Source organism: Pinus tabuliformis, chromosome 8 (genome assembly GCF_031772625.1).
Source record: "Pinus tabuliformis cultivar Carrire ecotype Pingquan chromosome 8, CPIR1, whole genome shotgun sequence".
Taxonomy (NCBI): Eukaryota; Viridiplantae; Streptophyta; class Pinopsida; order Pinales; family Pinaceae; genus Pinus; species Pinus tabuliformis.
In genome coordinates this window covers 16,383,156-16,394,329 of record NC_142294.1, presented here as the reverse complement: position 1 = coordinate 16,394,329, position 11,174 = coordinate 16,383,156, and positions in this window count along the sequence as shown.

The following is an 11,174-nucleotide window of genomic DNA, read 5'->3' as shown; positions in this document are numbered from 1 at the left end:
ACGTGGCAGGCCCAGAGGGCACCATGTGGCCCTGGAATGACATCAGCAAGGGTATGTGCGCATATGTTAAAAGGGTGTGGTTGAGTTGTGGTTTGAACCCGCAACCTCATTACCACAAGGACAACGCCTTACCAATACGCCATAGGGCTTTCATGTGTATGTGCGTGGCAGCAACACCTTTTAAATTTGAAATTAACTATGGACGGGAAACTAAAGGGGGCCAACCCCTAAGGGCCAGCCCCCCTCTCATATGACCGCGACCCAGGAACTGGGAGCTTGCCCATAACTGCCAGCAAACCACCAGCGCGCAATCCAAGGCAACCGGTCACATGCACTGTCAATGCAACTGCAGTTAGACTGGCAGTTTATTTGGCGATGGCACCAAATTTGGCGGAACTGCCATAATTGGCGTAGTTAACTGGACTCCAACTAAAGTTAGCTGGAGTGTTTCTAGGCATCACTGGAGGAAAACTTTAATTGGCCATAACTTTGGCTAGGAAAGTCGGTTTTGGACGAATTGTTTTTTGATTTTGGGTATTTTTGGACCTTCTGAAGCCATTGGCATAGGTTTCACAGCCATCTGAGGTCATTTGCAGGTGTTTTAGCTTCATGGAAGTTCCAGGAGCCACTAGGGCCAAATCAGTTTGGGAGTTGCATTGGGAATTGTGAAACCATTGGAAGTGGAACGAAGGTCATTCTTGAAGTTTTCCAGCCTTCTGAATCCATTTCTACAGCTTGTTTTTCCTTCTAAGGCATTCTTCTCACTGTTTAGCTTCAGGGAAGCTTTCAGGGCCACTAGGGCCATTTCAGGGATTGAGCTGTTTGGGGGCTCTGTTCATCCGTTTTTTGTGATTCAAAAGCCTATGTCTGCTATTTTCAACCTCATGAGTCTAATGGCAGAGGTTTTAGAACCAATTGAGGTCATCTTCACCTCGAAATTCTCCATGCAAGTTTAAAGGGCCACCAGGGTCAATTGGGGAAAGTACTGTATAAGGTACAAAATTCACTGTTTAGTGTTTGGGAAAGAGCATGTTTGGCTAATTCCTATCTTCTGATTTTGTATTTATAGTCAGATCTGTCCTTTGAGGCACCCATATTCTTGTATTAGCCTTTGTAGCAATTTTAATACAAGAGGACAAGCCTAGTTGGAGAGGCTTGGTCCAACAGATGTAGCCCAGGAGGGGGTGAACTGCTTTATCATTTTGATGTCTTTATTTGCTGAAGATGATATGCTAAAAAAAATTGATATAAAGTATTAAAAAACAAATAAATATAACTTGCATACACACATAATCACTTATTCAACTACAAAAAGTTACTTGTCTTATTCCGCAAGACCTTAACCTTCAAGTATGTGTATGTCAAAGACTTCTAAGTGTTTACTTTGTTATTTCTTTAGGCAGAGCCTGTAGAGGGCCAGGTAGCCTCTGGAACTCATCCTCTTTTTAGAGGTGACATGTCCGGTGAATTCCCCTACAGTCTATCTTTGTATAAGAAATAAGAAGTTTATACATTTTTAGAGGTCATTTGGAGTGTCTAGCTCACAGTTGAAATTATTGAGAATGGATACCTTGCACCCTTAAACAAGTACAATCCATTTTCAGATCACTTGAGCACCATGACCACTAGGGATGAATAAGGACTAATGCTGGGATGAATGACACCTACTTCGAAAAGTTCCTTGATGATTTTTTCTATTTCATTCTTTTGGGTGAACGGATATCTGTATGGGTGCACATTTGGGGGTTGGGTCCCTGGAACCAAGGTGATGCTATGATCATGTTCGCTTCGCGAGGGTGGAAGCTCATGAGGCTTGTCAAAGACCGGCAGATGGTTATTTAAAATCTGTTGCATCTCAGGATGAATTGGTAGAGGCTTTGTTTTGACTGCCTAGATGGAATTAAATTGAGCTACAACTCCATGATGGCCCTTTTTTAACAAATTTTCCATCCTATGCGAGCTGATGATAGAGGGGGCTCCCGCCTAGAGTCCACAGAGGGTATGTGTGTATTTTTTTTGCTTAAAACTCATATATAACTCCTGGAAATCCATTGTGATTGGCCCAAGAGTGCGGAGCCATTCAGCGCCGAGGACAATGTTGCAACCCCCCATTTGTATGGAAAACATGTGGGTTTTCAACTGATAATCCCCCATTTGAAGTTTGACATTTTCACAGCGACCTTCACATTTCATTATGCCTCCATCCGCAATTTGAACTTGGAAGTTAGAAACTGCTCATACAAAACAATGCACTGCTTCTGCAACTTTTTGATGGATGAAATTATGTGTACTTCCACTATCAATCAAGACTACTACTGGGCGATGTTTAATAAAACCTCTGATTTTGAGAGTTTGAGGGGAAGAAATCCCTGCCAAAGCATGCAACGAAATAACTAGTTCGTCAAAGACATTGTCCTTTTGGTTGTCTTCTTCTAGCGGCTCCTGTTCCTCCAGTGGTGGATCTTCCTCTGTTGAGCTGTAGTCAGTGGCATCAATTTGAAAAAATTTGGGCTCCTTGCATTTATGACCTGGGGAGTATTTTTCATCACAGTAGTAACATAGGCCTTGCTTTCTTCTTTCGTCCATTTCCAGAGGTGACACCTTTTGGACCTTAAGTGTTTGAGTTGTGTTGTGAGCTTGTGGGGGGCGACCTTTAGCGGAGAAATTTGGTCGACTGTATTGGGCTGCTAATGCACGTTCCACGTTACGAGCTACCTTGCAAGCCTCCGTCCATGTGGGAGGGTGGTGCAGTAGGACTTGGGCTTTGATAGCTTCTTTAAGACCGCTCATAAAACATTCCGTGTAGAAAACATCTGAGAGGCCCCAAGTGTAGAAGGCTAAGGCTTCAAAAGCTGTAATATATTCATCCACTGTACCAGTCTGTCGGAGCTTAGTAAGACGACCCAAAAAAGATGATTCCTGGTCAAAGTGGTCTTGAAGAGCTTTGGTGAATTTGGTCCAAGTCCTAAAAGGTCCAGTGCAACGCTGATGCCATTCCCATCATTGCCACCTTTCATTGTCCAAGTACATGCTCCCCAACATAAGCTGAGTTGCATCATCGAAGATGTGATTCAATTTGAAATACTGCTCCATTTGTGCTATCCATGCTGACGGGTGAGAACCGTCAAATTTATGCATATCCAACTTGGGAGGTCGCTGACTGGGTGGTGGGTGGGTGTGCCAGACCTGAGGATAGTGGCTAGACTCACCCTTATTGTGTTCAGTGCCATTATACTCCTCCTTGTGGGCTTGCTCCTTGCCCTTCGGGACTATTTTCTCGACCATGCTACATAGTCCGGTAAGCTGAAGGTGGAGGTTGTGCATTGATTCTTCAAGTTTGTCCATCCTTTCATTGGCCATCGCTTGAGCTCTAGTTTCTACCATACACCAACCGGATTTTTTGAAAAATGGGACCGCCTAAAAATTTTTTCACTAAGAAGTGAATGGTACCACCGTGCTCAGCTCGTCGTCCTGATTCTGATGGGCTAGATCACCAATAATCACCCCAAAAGATCTCAGTGTTTTTTATTTTATTTTATTTTATTTTTTTTATTTTATATATATATATATATTTTATTTTTTATTTTTTTTATTTTTTATTCTGAAAACGGAGTTTTACTCCTTCCTTATCAATACTGCAGTGGCCAAATCCTCAAAATGTCAATGTGGCCAAAAGTCCTGCGAAAATTATACCCCGGTATAGGAACCCTTCACAACGACTCCGATCTTGTGGATCTGAGAGATCTAACTGGCGGATCTGACGGCGGAACAAACTGCTTCTGCGGATCTGATGGATCTAATAGATCGGAATGGCTGATCTGCGAACTCGAGACTTTGGGACTGATGTCCGCTGCTGCTGCACCCCTTTGCACAGGCGGATTTAGAAGAGATGTTGTGTGATCCCCCAACAGAAAAGGGAACTATGGTCTTGAGGAGTGTTAGGTGCTACAGATCGCAATATACATAAGGGTTTGGCAGTAGTACTTGGCCCAATGTTTCAGGGCTCTAACTAAGGAGGATCGACCGTACCCTTAGTCGTACAACCCAACTACCCTATCATACGGGCAAGTAATCTCCCCGAGTTCTGTTCTCGGTGTACTGTAGCCGCAAGACGGCCGACGGTTTATCTATGGAGAGGTTTCAAGGGAGCCTAGGGGGCTTCTGATATACCCAGAGGGTACGTGGACGACAATTCATGCGAGATTCTGTCTAATGCGCTACTACTCGAAGGGGTACCCACAGGGGTTACAAGGGAGTCCAACAGACGTGACCACCTCTTGTATTTCCTGCGTGCATGCCTCCCCAAATCCGCAGGTTTATGCGCTCAATGACAGATCCCGTGGTTTAAAGACACCGGAACACGTCTCTAGCCAAAAAAAATTTGCTAAGAAATGGAGATCCCACCGGCCCTAGAAAGTGCTCTGATACCACTTGTTATGCTCTTAACTTGCAAAATGATACCCAAATACAGAATATGCGAAGAAAAGATACCCAGAACACAAAATAGCAATTATTTTATTATTCAGAGAGTAATGTTCACTTGCCTCTTCGAGGGGGCAACCTCCAATAGAGTAGAGCTCTACTACAAAATAAGACACCATGCTCCTCACAGGGAGTCTCTATCCTTTATATATGACTCATACATGTAATACCACGGGCCAATGTCGTTGGTTTTATTAATACCATCTATCTAATACTACGGCCCATTTGCAACTAACTGTGGTTTCGTCATTAATTGCGGATTAACCACTTACAATTATTAATATGGGCTTTATTGACTCTTGACTATGACGTGATCCCATTACATAAATAAGGGGGTTAGGGTGGGACCCTAACAAAGGGGTTGTCAACCAGTCCATGGGGGCACCCTACTCACATACTCAAATGAGTTAAAGGGGCACCGCTTATACTGGGGGAAATACCATAACCCAGTATCAAAATCCTCATGGAAATCCACTCTACAACACCATACCTCAAAGCAAACTACTACACCACATAACCCATGTACACCATGGGGAACCAAATGATGGGAGGAGCACAAAGCTCCTCAAGTCATCCATCGTCACCATGGTCCGAGTTGGGGGCACCTAACTCTTTGCCTTTTTTGGCAATGTTGGATATCCCCAACTTATACAAGTTGACAAATGACCCCATCTATCACAACCTGCAATGGCCGCCGATCCTGCATAAAATACCAATGGACATCCCAAAGTTCGATGGAAAACAAGGGGAGGATCCGAGCACCCATATCACCACCTACCATCTTTGGTGTGTTAAAACTCTATGGTGGATGATAGTGTCCGGTTAAAAAATGAATCAGTTGGTTAGAGGAAAGTTCCTGTTACTGAGTCAACCTCGTTAAAAAATGAATCAGTTGGTTCGAGGACAGTTCTTTTCCTGTGTCAACCTCGTTAAAAAGTGAATCAGTTGGTCAGAGGACAGTTCCTGTTACTGAGTCAACCTCGTTAAAAAATGAATCAGGTATGAGGATAGTTCTTTTCTTGTGTCAACCTCCTTAAAAAATGAAACAACTCCCTTTTCAAGTTAAATATTGAAAGTAAACCTTCATTCCATCCACCTGGTTGAATGCAATGAAGCCTGGGGGGCATGTACCTCGCTTTGCATCATTATCCTGGGGGCATGCGAACTTCTTGAGCATAGTTCCTTGTCTTGTGTCAAGCTCGTTAAAAAATGAAACAAGGAGTCTTGAGCATAGTTCCTTGTCTTGTGTCAAGCTCGTTAAAAAATGAAACAAGGGTAGGTTAAGTAGGTAGATTGTAGAGAGTAGTTATGAGCATAGTTCCTTGTCTTGTGTCAAGCTCGTTAAAAAATGAATCAAGGATTTTATGAGCATAGTTCCTTGTCTTGTGTCAAGCTCGTTAAAAAATGAATCAAGGATTTTAGAGCATAGTTCCTTGTCTTGTGTCAAGCTCGTTAAAAAATGAATCAAGGTTTTTTAGAGTATAGTTCCTTGTTAGGTAGATTGTAGAGAGTAGTTATGAGCATAGTTCCTTATCTTGTGTCAAGCTCGTTTAAAAAATGAAACAAGGGTTTGAGGATAGTTCTTTTCCTGTGTCAACCTCACTAAAAAATGAAACAACTCCCACGAGTCTTTCCAAGATTTCGAAAGTAAACCTTCATTTCATCCACCTGGTTGAATGAAATGAAGCTTGGGGGGCATGTACCTTGATTGGCGTCATTGTGCTGGGGGCATGCGAACTTATAACAAGCATAGTTTTTTTTTCAAGCTTGCGTAAACATGAAACTGAATCCGAGCATAGTTCTTTTCCTGTGTCAAGCTTGTTAAAAAATGAAACAAATCCTCCTCTAATTAAGTCGAGAGTTTGACTAGATCTCATAAATGTTAAGTTGTATATTTAGGTTAGTTATTTCAGTTTTTTGCATAATTTTCTTACAGTTTTAGGTCGAGTCTTTCAAATGATCTCGTAACTCAACCTTCATTTCATCCAACTGGTTGAATGAAATGAAGCTGGGGGGCATGCGCTCTAGCAGTTATGCTTAGGGGGCATCAAGCACAGTTTTCTCTCTATTTCAAGCTTGTGTAAAAATGAAACTACTTTGAAGCATAGTTTTTCTCTGTTTCAAGCTTTTGTAAAAATGAAACCTATCTCGAGTCAATTTCAGTTATTTTCAAGACTCGTTAAACTCTTGAAAATACCGAGATTATTTTGCTATCTTTCATTCTCGTAAAACAAATGAAAATGCCGAGTTCTTTCCGTCGTTTCCTACTTGTAAATTAAATTGAAAGTCGGACATATGAGTACATTTTTATCATTTTCTCAAACTCATTAAAACTTACGAAAAAATGAAAACCATGAGTACATTTTTATCATTTTTTCGAACTCGTTAAAACTTACGAAAAAGTGAAACCTTAGAGTCATCTTTAAGCTCTTTTCTGACTCCTAAAATGTGAAAAGATTGTCGAGTTTTCTTTTTAGCTCGTTAAAACGGAATTAAAAATACGGTCCTCTTATAGCCATTTTTTGACCGTAAAAACATGAAAAGATTGCCGAATTTTTGTCATTTCAAATTCGATATTGGAAATAAAACGACGTGTCCTTGATCGCTTTTTACTTTTCAGGTCAGAGACACTAATCATGAAAGTACTCCTTGGTCGTAAAGACCAAGCGGTTCTCTCAAGTATTATTTTATACTTTTTCGGGCTTGGGAGACACAAATTTACAAAAAAGGTCAACCCTGGAGTCTTCTTAAGTTTTTTCAGACTCTCTAAAATTGAAAAACACCGAGTTTCTCCTATACTGGACTCGTTAAAATTTCACAGTAAAGGACTTTTTCGATTACAAACAGGAACGGACCACTCCTTCTTAGGGTTCGAATCTAAACTAAGTTGGACTCATCCGAAGGCTGAGCTTATAATCAAGCAAATGTTATCCTCCTCAATCTTGTAAAAAATAAAGAGGTACTTGCCAGAAATGGTGGGGGAAAAGAGAGGAAAATGAGCCTATTTGTTATACTTTGTCACCACTCTTGAACACGACACCTTTCATTCACCTGGGTTGGCAAATCCTTTGCCTAATAGTTGATCAAACCATATTGAAAGTCTTCAGCCGGTTTCCAGGTATTAACTTTGGGTCAATTGTCACCAAGCCATCTGTTGTGTCGTTATGTGTTCAAGAGGTCACTGCAAATAAACCATTCATCTGCAAAATACCTGTCATCCATCTTGACCATCCCTGAGTCAGTCCTTACAGCTACATTTCTTCAACTTGAGCTATGATTTCGTGTTGTGGGCTTGCCTACGATAGATCACTTTCTATCGACATCAACACATTATTTAGAAAGATGATCTAGGAATCGTCAGTACCTTGAAATCTGCATGCCTCAATGGCAGGTTTCTCGTCTTTGACGACGGTTTACATCATTGACTTTCGATCAAAGGATTCTGTGACATGTTCAACATCAACACATTCATTCACATCTCATGGATTGTACTGGGTACTTTGAGAACCATTGACATCACTGGTGGTCTCTCTCACACTTGTTAATAGTTTACATCATTGACTAGTAATCAAGTGGTTTCTACCATGTTCGACATCAACTCATTTATTCGCATGGATAGAATCGTACTATTTCGGGAAGCGGAAATGAAGACACTGGATCTAGTTTCAACCATCCAGGCTGCAAGGAGTTTTGTATTCATTATACAGTAGACTAATCATAAACAGATGGTTGCGTCCATATTGTGTCTACATGAGTGTTGTGGGGAAAAGTATCCGACTCGGATGACCCTATCCCTACTCTAAGGGTGACAGTCCTTAGCAACAACTGAAAGTAAAGCTTTGATATTTTCCTTTATGAAAGTACAGAGAAGGAAGAAAAGATTGACCAATCGGTGTCTTTCGCTTTTGTCGATCTTGTCTTCTCTCTTCGTCCCTTTGCTCCCAGCTCCTTGTTCCCTTGCCGGCCCAGCTACACAAAGATCCTGCACAAACAAGAGAGGGAAACTACAAGAAACATGTACTCATAACTGATGCATGGATTAGAGTGAATCAGATATACAAGTAAATACAATACATCAATGCAATACAAGTATATAGGAGAACATTCAAAGCTTTATTGATAGAAGTAAAAGGTTCTGATAAGGTTACAACCATCAATGGCTCCAATCCAGTAGCACCTCCCCAGCAGCAAGAAATCTCCTCTTCACCTCTATAAAAGCAATCACCCAATAGCTCTAACTGTAAACCAACAGCACTTCCTTGCTTTGCACAAAATTCCAGCCTCCTTAGACCTCATAGAAGAGCTCTATATATAGGAGATTTGGAGAAAGGATGAGTCAGCTTGAGGCTGGCATAAAGCTGACTAGTGTCCTCTCCCACTTTAGTTAAACTTCAGTTCTTGAGTCCACTTGGAGATCCTTGCTTACACATGGAGATCAAGTACCTCTTACTCATCACAGGGCGAATCCCTTGAACCAAGTGTCAGTTTGGAAGCTTCCTGGGCAATTGACACCTTGCAGAATGACTGTGCCACTTGGCCAATCTCGCCCAGCGCAGGTAGCCTTCATTAGATTTGACTTTCAGCGCAGGTACAAGGAGGAGCAGTTGCATTCCAGCGCAGATGCTCAGTGGAGCAGTTGACATGATCCAAAAATAGCCTGTTTTTGAGTGTTTTCAGGTGGAGAACTGATGGGAAGTGCTGTGGTTTGCTGACCTTGTTCTTCTAGGGGTAAGAACAACATGTTTATGGACTGAGGATCCCTGTAATTATTGACATTTCATGCTCCATGCTGCGAGGCACAAAAATGTCTATAACAATTGCCCCCTAAAGTATGAGGCCGTTTATCGGGTGAAATGCTTTATCTAGAGGGTCCGAAGTTCATTCCAGTGCTGAGGAGGTGCCCTATAATACAATACAATACAATACATTATTTTTCATTTTGTTTTCATGATCTAGCTGAGGCGAGCATTCCCATGCTCAGCTTTATAAATACATTTTGGTACATAGAACAGACGATCGTCTGATGGTAGACTGATAATTTTCTGCTGAAATTATCATCCTTTGAATAGGATGATCATCTGCTGCAATGATGTACATGACAAATGCTTTTATATTTCCAGAATATATATCGCAGCCCGGATGGATGAAACTAGATCCGGGGTCTTCAAACTCGTTCGATCTTCACTCTAAGTACAAGTCGATCCATGCGAGAATTGCGCTGAAGTCGAACATGGAAGGACATCGCTTGATTACCAGCCAATAATGAAAACCGTTAACAAGCGCGAGAGGAATCACCGATAATGATAATGACCCTCAAGGTACTGCAGTACAATTCACGTGGCGTGAATAAAGGACTTGGCGTCGAACGCCACGCAAAATCTTCTGGTCGAAGGTCATTGATGTATACCTGTCGCCGGAAGTGAGAAACTTGCCATTGAGGCATGCAAGCTTCAAAGTACTGATGGGGTTGTTCCTAGATCAACTTCTTGGATAATGAGCTGAAGTCGACAAGAAGCGATCCGTCAAAGGAGGGCCTTAATGAATCCCACATCAATGACACAGAACGAAGCTAATGATTTTAGTGGAGGTGAAAAAAAACTGTGACATATGATTCAGGGTGGCGATCATGAATGGATGAAGGATAATGTATGGCAGTGGATGGGACACGGTTGACACTTTCAGAATGACCTCTCTTGAACATATAACGACACTGATGCGATGGATCGGTAGCATTACCCCAAATGTGGATGGTTTGGCGAGGACCATGGTGATGAGACCGGTGAATGAAACAACCCAACCCGATGTGGTATGGAGGAAAAGTGTCATGTTCAAGAGCGACTTGCTACCATTAAACTTTGATGTTCTCCCAATTTTTCCCCAGTCATTTCTGACCAGTACCTCTTTATTTTTGTCAAGCTTGAGGAGGATAACATATGCTTGTTCTATAACCTGCCCTTCGGGCAAGCCCATCGCTATGATTTAACGAGCTTAGCGATAGGGAAACTCGTTCTCGTCTAAAGACAAGTTTGTCGCTATTTAATGAATTTAACGAGTCTAACGACAAGGATAACTCGGTCCTTTTCATTTTTAGAGAGTCTGAAAAGGTACATAAAGTCAACTCCAGAATTCCTTTTTCGTCATCTAATCCCTTAAGTCCGAAAAAGTATAAAACAATACAGAAGGGATGAATTTTCGATTGCTTTAACGAGCCGAACAAAACAAGCACTCGATCTTTTTGTGCAATAATCCCTCAGGTCCAAAAAGATTAAAATCTAGAGGAGGGATAGCGTTCTGGTCGTTTAACGAGCTAGAAGGCCAAAACTTGGCAAACTTTTCATATTTTACGAGTCAATGAAAAGAGCTCAAAGAAGACTCGTCTTTTGAGGAACGAGTGATAAACAGGGATAGCAACTGATTCCAGGTACAGGTTGGAATTTTCCAATCACGGCAGTGTCACAAGGATGGCTAGGTGAAATCACTCTTCGCAGTTGTTTCTCAAAAGAGGTAAACACACAAATGGAGGTGAATGATCGGCCAAATGAAAAGTGGAGGTGAAGGTGCACAAACACGACCAAGGCTTTTATGGCTGATGAATTTACGATCTCAAAAGGTTATTTACCGGTTCATTTTTTTTTTGAATGAGCTTGAACTCTGAAGGGAAGCCTGCTCATAAACTTATGTTTATTTTTTAA